Source organism: Cupressus sempervirens, chromosome 7, assembly GCF_028749045.1.
Source record: "Cupressus sempervirens isolate cs-2001-9-10 chromosome 7, ASM2874904v1, whole genome shotgun sequence".
Taxonomy (NCBI): Eukaryota; Viridiplantae; Streptophyta; class Pinopsida; order Cupressales; family Cupressaceae; genus Cupressus; species Cupressus sempervirens.
In genome coordinates, this window is record NC_143124.1 from 54,743,940 (window position 1) to 54,753,775 (window position 9,836).

Below are 9,836 nucleotides of genomic sequence, written 5' to 3' on the forward strand. Positions count from 1 at the left end.
TAACAAAATAGATAGTTCAATTCCATGAAAAATGGTGAGGGAGATTTGGCAATTGGAAACTTTGTACTGGCCAACACTACAAGTTTCAACATCACCTGATATGGCACTGCAAAATCAAAGTGGAGTAAGATCTCCAAAAAGTGAGAGAGGTTATTTTAAGTCTTTACAACATAGTCCTATAGCACCTAAAATCTTATCCATGCCTCATATGAGCTTCAAGATATACCCCATCAAAGATTGCTGCCCTATGGCATTTCGCGACTCTTAGGGATGTTTAACTTTGGCATGCTTGAGAATGTTTGACCACTCAATGAGATGGGATCATCTAGAGCTAACAAAATAGATAGTTCAATCCCAAGATGAATGACGAGGGAGATTTTGTAGTTGGTAACTTTGTACTAGCCAAGACTACAAGTTTTAGCATCACTCGAGATGGCGTCACAAAATCAAAATGAAGTAAGATCTCCATAAAGTGAGAGAGGCTAATGTAGGTCTCTACAACATAGTCCTATATCACCTAGAATTGCATCCATACCTCACATGAGCTCCAAAATATTCTCCATCAAAGATCGCTACCCTATGGCATTTTGTGACACTTAGGGATGTTTCAGTTTGGCATTCCCAAGAACATTCAAGTGCTCAATGAGATAGGATAAGCTTGGGGCTAGGGTTTACCTAGTCACTCAGAGCTAATGGAATCGATAGTTTGATCCCACAATGAATGGTGAGAGAGATTTGGTAGTTGGCAACTTTGTATTGGCCAACACTACAAGTTTTAGCATCACACAAGATGGTGTTGCAAAATCAAAATAGAGTAAGATCTCTAAAAATCAAAAGAGGATATTGTAGGTCTCTATAATATGCTACTATATCACTTGGAATTGCATCCATACCTTGTACAAGCTTTGAGATATGCCTCGTCAAATATTTTTTCCCTATGGAATTTAGTGATTCTTAGGGACATTTCAGTTTGGCGTGCCCAAAAACATTTGAACACTCAAAAAGATAGGATGAGATTGGGGCTACGATTTACTTGGCCACTTGAAGCTAATAGAATAGACAATTTGATGCCACAATGAATGGTGAGGGAGATTTAGCAGTTGGCAACTTTGTACTAGCCAACACTACAAGTTTCAACATCACCCAAGATGATGCTGCAAAATGAATAAGATCTCTAAAAAGTGAGAGAGGTTATTGTAGGTCTGTACAACATGATCCTATAACACCTAGAATTGCATCCATATCTCACACAAGCTTTGAGATATGCCCCATCAAAGATCACTACCCTATGGAATTTAGTGACTCTTAGGGACATTTCGATTTGGCATGCCCAAGAATGTTCAAGTGCTCAATGGGATAGGAAAAGATTGGGGCTAGGGTTTGCCCAACTACCTAGACCTAACAAAATAGATAGTTTGTTCCCACAATGAATAGTAAGGAAGATTTGGTAGTTGGCAACTTTGTACTGGCCAACACTATAAGTTTCAGCATCACTCGAGATGGCGTCACAAAATCAAAATGTAGTAAGATCTCAAAAAAGTAATAATGGTTATTGTAAGTCTCTATAACATGGTCCTATAGCATGTAGAATTGCATCCATACCTTGTACAAGCTTTGAGATATGCCTTGTCAAAGATCACTACCTTATGGCATTTAGTGACTCTTAGGGAAGTTTTGGTTTGGCGTGCTCAAGAATATTCAAGTGCTCAATGGGATGGTACAAGATTGGGGCTAGGGTTTACCTAGCCACCCAGAGTTAATAGAATAGATAGTTTGATCCCACGACAAATGGTGAGGAAGATTTGATAGTTGGCAACTTTTTACTAGCCAATGCTATAAGTTTTAGCATCACTCGCGGTGGTGCCACAAAATTAAAATGGAGTAAGATCTCCAAAAAGTGAGAGAGGTTATTGTAGGTCTCAGCAACATGGTCCTATAGCACCTAGAATTTGATCTATGCATCACACAAGCTTTGAGATATGCCCCATCAAAGATTGCTGTCCTATAGCATTTAGTGACTTTTAGGGACATTTTGGTTTGGCATGCTCAAGAGTGTTAAAGGGATCAATGGGATGGGAAAAGCTTGGGGATAGGGTTTATCTAGCCACCCAAAGCTAACAAAATTGAGAGTTCAATGTCACGATGAACAGTGAGAGAGATATGAGCAAGATATGTATGCCTAGGTCACTTTCTGCAAGATATGAGCAAAAGTTGCTAATTAGGAAAAATTGGGTCTTTTTGAGTTTTTGGTCAATATGCCTAGGATTAGGTGTTGTTAGTTATTTTTTAATAGTTTGGAACCTTTTCCAAGTCCTAGAAGTGAAATCTAGTGAATTTTGCAAAAGTTGCACTTTTTGTACAAAATTGCAAAAGTTGTAAAAGTTGCTTAAAAATGAAAATCTGGTTGAAAACCTTCTAACCTTCAAAAAAATGTTTCCCATGCTCATATAATTGAGCATGGATAGTTACAACTTCGCAAACTTCCACTTGCAACTTTTTTGCAAAAATTGCAAAAGTTGCTCAAGCAACTTTTTGAGCAACATTGCAACTTTTGAGCAATTTTTTTTCTTTACATATTTAGGTCAAATGGGTCCATCTAGGACTATTATAGGACCCTAGTTAAGATTCCTAGGACCTATTAGGTAACCAAATACCTTAGTTTACCATAAATATTGAAAGGCAATGACTAAATTGGCTATACAAAATTTTTAGATAGAGAAGTAACAAGTGCTATAGAATTTTCCACGGAGCAATGTGAAGTAAAGCCTCAAATTGGCTCATATTAGTAGGAAAAAAATTTGGTCATGCACTTCATTCCAACACCACAGATGTTTCAATTTGAAATGCATATTCATCAATGGCCTTGCATTTACCGGACTTAGGAAGCCATGATACTCAAGCTAGGCATGATCCCTCGAAGTTCTCATCAAAATATATTAATAATCTTAACAAAACAACAAAAAGCTCATTGCCACCTTTAAATGGAAACTTGAGTTTAAATGGAGATTGTCAGTTCCCAAACATGTCCTAGTCAAGTAGATGATTGGTGCATGAGCACCCATTCTAGACTCATCAAAGAAGGCACCTAAGTAACCTAGATAGTTCACTTAGGATAGGTTGTGATGTAGTAGTGAACGGTGGAAGCTTCTAAAAGGCAAGCCACTAGGCAATTAGACAAGGTTGGAATCCTTTAAATTTTCAAAAAAGAGGATTTAGTGTTGGGACACTTATCACAAGCATCAATAATGAGCTTATCATAGTTATCACAACCCAAATAAGTTAGGGAACCTAATCACTAGGTTTTTCAAAGTTCAAAAGCACCAAAATATAAGGATTCTCCAAAAGCCTAATAAGGGAACTAATGCAAAAAGCACAACTAAGAAGCTTCAAATGGGCTTCCCACTCTTGAAATCAATCAACTGACTATCAAATCTTTAACCTTATTACAAGGTTTTAGTATACTCTAATCCTCCAATGGATAAAAGAAATATGTTGTCGAACTTCGCCAAGAATTCAAGGACAAACAACCAAACTTTCCTACTTTATGGGTTTTGCACCAATCTCCCACAACTAGGTTAATACTAGGAAAACACCCTAGAAGTTTTTCCAAGGGGTTCTAAGAGGTTAAGTTATCTTAGGGCACCTATTTACCATAGACTACACCACTGGTTTTAATCATACACTTGCACAAAGCATCAAACCCCAATTTGGGCTAGTAGCCCTATGAGCCCCTTTTAGCACTCCTAAAATGGTTTTTGGGATCTAACTTCACAATGTTTCAAAAAAGACCCAAAAAAATTAGGTTTTTTAATACACTTTTCAAAGCTAGTTCAAATCCAAAAGCATCAAGTTCGAGCCCCACTCCGACATTCCCTTTCCTTCACAAATCAACATAGACCTAAGTGATCAAGTTAGGTTTGGTTTACAAAGCAACAAGTAGGAAATGGGGTCATGGAAATGAATTCAATTACTATAAAGGTTTTGCAACACTAAAATAACTTATTTCCAAATGCTTAACCCTTCATCGATTCTCAAACTCTTGCCATTCACAAATCAACATGCTACAAGAGGTCAAATGCTTCATGGTACGTGACCGAGGGCTTGATTGGAAAAATCAAAAAACACATCCTCCAATATTGAAACCTTGGAATCTTCAAAAGGACCCTACTAACTACCATTTACCTAGTGGCCATGAAATTTCAACCAAGGAAATTGCAGTTAGAGGCCCATTTTTGCTGTGTGCACCAAAATGCTATCCTAAAGACCTAGTTTCATTAAAAATACAATAACTTGAGTTAGAAAACATGTAGAATGATGAGACTAGAAGAAAAAGAAATCTAATTCAATTTTTTGTCTCAAAAATTCATCACATTTGGTTTGAAAGTCTGTATAGTTCATGCAACATGCAAACAATAGTAAAAATAATTCCAAAATTGAATTTCTTTCTTTGCAACTTTTTCCAATCCGTACATTAATGCCCTCCAGACCTCAAAAATGAGTTATATATATCTCCTATGTCTATTTTAATTGTTACAACCAATATTTTAATAGTTATAACCCTTTTCCCACTAAGTTGCAAATTTGAGCAACTTTTACAACTTTCAACAATGCAACTTTGAACAAAAAGTGCAATTTTTACATTTTCACTTGATTCCACTTCTAGGACTTGGAAAAGGTTCCAAATTAACTAAAATTACTATTCATACTTTATAAATTCTTTGGGCCTCAAGGCAGCACCCAAGAAAAATTTTTGGGCCCTATTTTATTGGGATTTTGGGCTGACATGTAATTATTAATTATAACCCTAAAGTAGTAAAAATACTTGTATAAAAGGTCTTAGGGTTAGGGATTGTTTCATAAGGTGATGTAGAAATTGATTCTTGCAATGGTATTGAGCTGTAATGGATTACAAATTGTAATCAGATTATAATCACTAGATCATAAAAATAGTGGACTTGCTATTTAGTGGACATAGCCCAAGGTTTGGGTGAACCATGTTAAATCTTGGTGTCTTGTGTTTTTTTTTGTGTGATCTATTGTTTTCTGATATTGGTTATATTTTCATATAATTGTTATTTCTTTTTCGGTTTAATCCTAAAAATTTGGACCCACTATAGCATTACACCACTGGACTAGGATTTTTTATCTATCAATATTGCTCCATTTTTGTACTTTAGTTCTTCACAAGCTAAGGCTCTTTTGATGCATGCACCTGTACCATCATGCTCTCCCTTTACATGACCAGCCTTTGTGAAATTCCACATATATTGCATTCTAGACAACTTGTGCATTCTGCTCAACCAATAGAATATCTGTGCATTCTTGAATTGAGATGCACAATTGTCTAACCAGATAATGTACTGATGATATGGTATGCCCTTGTTAGCCAAATGTTCAAAAAATAGTTGAAAACAACCATGTACAAACTCCATAGAATGTGATCAATCATCGTTGATGTAAAAAATGGTACTCCTTCAAAATCTTCCTGTCATAGTTTGTACTTGGAGGTGAATGCATGAATGTTATGTGAACAAATATGGAAACTTGTTGAGAAATATAATATTTTTTTTGCACCTCATTTTGTGGTTTTAGTGTGTAGTTTTCTACAAGGTCTACAATCAAAACAATGGTATCTAGTGGAAACATATCCTTTTACAACATGAATTGCAAATCCAGCCATCGAGCTTTATGTGTATGCCTTGCATACTTGTAAATAATATTTTCACAAAAAATCTTCATAAACTCATACACTAGAATCTTTTCAATGACTAAATCACATCTTTTACCCTATTTCCCATCTTTTAGAGCATATTTCACTGTCTTATATTTTTTGTAATCTACTATTTCATTTCCAATTGCATGTGTACTATCCATATGTTCACAAGTTGATAAAAGTTGCAAAAAACTACAAAATAAGCATGTACCATCCAAGAATGATGTCTCTTAAAATTGTTGGCCATCCCCTATTTCACATAAAATGTTGGATATGAATTCCCTTGAAGATCTTGGTGGCTCATTCATGTCACAATCCTACAAAACAAACTTAGAATGCAAAAACACACATATATGCCTACAAACATAAAAATGGTTATACAATTTAATATGTATCCTACAACAACAAGTTGTGCATGTGTGATTCATCTTCACATAAAAAAGTTTACCCATCTCAAAAAATCTTTGACTTATTCAAATTTAAGGATACATACTAATAAATTTTGCAAAAAATTGTGTTTAAGTTGAGTCCAAAATTTTTTGCATGTAGGTCACAATTTTGGCTACCAATCCTCCTTCTCACAACATCTCTTTGATTAGGAGAAACATGTGTGTTATTTTTTCAAAAATATTTGATCAAAGATTTCAAAGCTTCACTAATTTCTTTATCCTTTCATAGTAGTCTACCACTAAATGTCCATAACTCATTTTTTGTTAGATCTTCCAATCTCTCACACCTTAGCATGGCTCTCCTTAGAGTACCTCTACTAATTTTCAATGTTTTGCTTGTCTTTCTCATGAGTTAAGCTTTCTTCATTTGGGTACTTACTATTGTTGATGTAAGTAATTGTCTTGTGATATTACTATCTTTGGTGCATGATTTAAAACCCACTTTGTCATAAGCACTCATTAAATTCTTTAAAATGCTTTTTCATTTGAATCATCCATCATTCTTAGCCCAATAATCTTCATGATAGGCCTAAATTTTTAATTCCTCATCATTTCAACAAATAATTGGCATTTACCTATAATATTTAATTCTTCAAAGAATAACCTGCACATAAGATTAACTTTTCTTTGATAAGTATGCTTGCTAATCTTGTTAAGCATTGATTTCAAATTGTTAGTATCAATATCCATCAAATATTTTGATTTTCTAAAATGAATTCTAGAAGGTGTAATAATCTCTTCCATTCTTTCAACATTTTGAACATCAACATAAGGTTGAGTGCTTTGCATACATTGAACTGAAGATGATGTGCTTTGGAAATAAGATGCAAAAGATGGAATATCACCTACTTGAGATTATGATGTTGTGCCTTCAACATGACATGATGGAGTGTGTACATCGTCGAATCTACAAATTAGTGTCTCTTCAACATGAGATGATGATATGACTCCAACATTGGAAGATGGTGTAGCTTCACAATTCAATTGTCTTCTTGAGAATAATAGTCTTATTCATTCTTTTTGTCTTTTCAATTCTTCCTCTTTGTTTCTTTGTATCAGTGGTTCTTGTTCCTCTTCAAAAGTGAATTCTTCATTATTTATTTGTAATTTTATTTGTTCATGTAGTAGTTTCATTTTATCTCTTTTAATTGCCAACTCTCTTTCCCTCTCTTTTATTGTTTAAGTTTTTCGTTTCTTCCTTGGCATGATGATGATTTCTATATGTCAAATGATTCAAATATCTGAATTACTTACAATTTATAAATTACAAATCATTCAAATACACATATAAATTACAATTATTTCAATGAATACACAATATATATTAAACAACTTCTCAAATTTCTAACCATTTTCAAATAAAAATTCATTCAAACATACAAATTTCAATGAATTCACTATATGTTAAACAACATGTCAAATTATAATCAAATTTGCCTCTATATAACAACAAACAATAATATTAAAAAAGCCTTCAAATAGTGTATCCAATGATTGAATTTGGTTTTTGCTAGCTTCAAATAAAATGAAAGAATATTCAAAAAACCTTCAAACAATGTTTTCTAACTTCCAATAGCTTGAAACTTGTGTTTTCTATCAGAACTACAAAATGCACAACAAACAAAAAGTAGAATATGGATCAACAGGGACTCAAACTTGCATTATGACCATTTTTGGTGTTCTCATATAGTGCGCATACACTATGTGAAGAATAATCTCTCCCTATCCCACCATCGCCCATCCCCTACTCTCTCTCTCTCTCTCTCTCTCCCTGTTCTCTCTCACTCTCTCAATCCTCTCCCATCCCCTACTCTCTCTCGCTCTCTCTCCTCTCCCATCCCCTATTCTCTCACTCTCTCTCCTCTCCCATCCCCTAATCTTTCTCTATCTATCTCCCTCTCCCACCACCTACTCTCTTTCCCACTCTCTCCCATCCCCTACACTCTCTCTCACTCTCTCTCCTCTCCCATCCCCTACTCTCTCACTCTCTCTCCTCTCCCATCCCCTACTCTATCTCACTATCTCTCTCCTTTGCCATCCCCTGCTCTCTCTCTCTCTCTCTCTCTCCCTCTCCCACCACCTATTCTCTCTCACTCTCTCTACCATCCTCTACTCTCTCTCTCACTCTCTCTCCCATCCCTTACTCTCTCACTCTCTCTCCTCTCCCATCCCTTACTCTCTCACTCTTTCTCTCCTCTCCCATCTCATACTCTCTCACTCAAGCTACTCTCTCTCTATCTATCTCCCTCTCCCACTCCATCTCCCACCACCTACTCTCTCTCAATTTCTCTCTCCCTTCCCCTACTCTCTCGCTCTCTCTCTCTCTCTCCTCTCACATCCCCTACTCTATCTCACTATCTCTCTCCTCTACCATCCCCTACTCTCTCTCTATCTATCTCCCTCTCCCACCACCTACTCTCAGTCACTCTCTCTTTACCATCCTCTACTCTCTCTCTCACTCTCTCTCCCATCCCTTACTCTCTGACTCTCTCTCCTCTCCCATTCCTTACTCTCTCACTCTTTCTCTCCTCTCCCATCCCCTACTCTCTCTCTCAGGCTACTCTCTCTCTATCTATCTCCCTCTCCCACTCCATCTCCCACCACCTACTCTCTCTCAATTTCTCTGTCACATCCCCTAATCTCTCTCTCACTCTCTCTCCCATCCTCTACTCTCTCTCTCTTATACACACTCCCATCCCCCCCCTCTCTCTTGTTGTCCCTCTCACACTCCTTCTCCCACTGTTACTCTCTCTATCTATCTCCCTCTACCACTCCCTCTCCCATATTTTACTCTATCTCCTATCCCCTACTCTCTTTGCTCTCCCATCCACTACTCTCTCTTGCTCTCTCTCCTCTCCCATCCCCTACTCTCTCTTGCTCTCTCTCTCCTCTCCCATTTTCTACTCTCTCTATCTATCTCCCTCTCCCACTACCTACTCTCTCACTCTCTCTCCCATCCCCTACTCTCTCTCTTGATCTCCTCTCCCATCCCATACTCTCTCTCTCTTAGGCTACTTTCTCTATCTATCTCCCTCTCACACTCCATCTCCCACTGCCTACTATCTCTCACACTCTCTCTCTCCCATCCCCTACTCTCTCTCTCTCTCTCTCTCTCTCCCATCCCCTACTTTCTCTGTTACACACACTCCCATCCTCCCTTTCTCTCTTGCTCTCCCTTTCACACTCCCTCTCCCACCATAACTCTCTCTCTATCCCACTCCCTCTACCATCAATTTTTCTCTCCCATCCCCTACTCTCTCTCTCTCCAATCCTCTACTCTCTCTCTCTTACACACACTCCCATCCCTCCCCCCTCTCTCTCTCTCTCTCCTTCTCCCACTCCCTCTCCCATCACCTACTCTCTTTCTCACACACACACTCTCTCTCCCATCCACTACTCTCTCTCTTACACACACTCCCATCCCCCTCTCTCTCTTGCTCTCCCTCTCCCACTCCGTCTCCCACCGCTACTCTATCTATCTACCTCCCTCTCCCACTCCCTCTCCCATCACCTAATCTCTCTACCATCCCCTACTCTCTCTCACTCTCCCTCTAACACTCTCTCTCCCACCACCTACTCTCTCTCTCTCACTCTCTTTCCCATCCCCTACTCTATCTCTCTCCCTCTCCTACTCCCTCTCTCACTTCCTACTCTCTCTCTCTCTCTCTCTCACT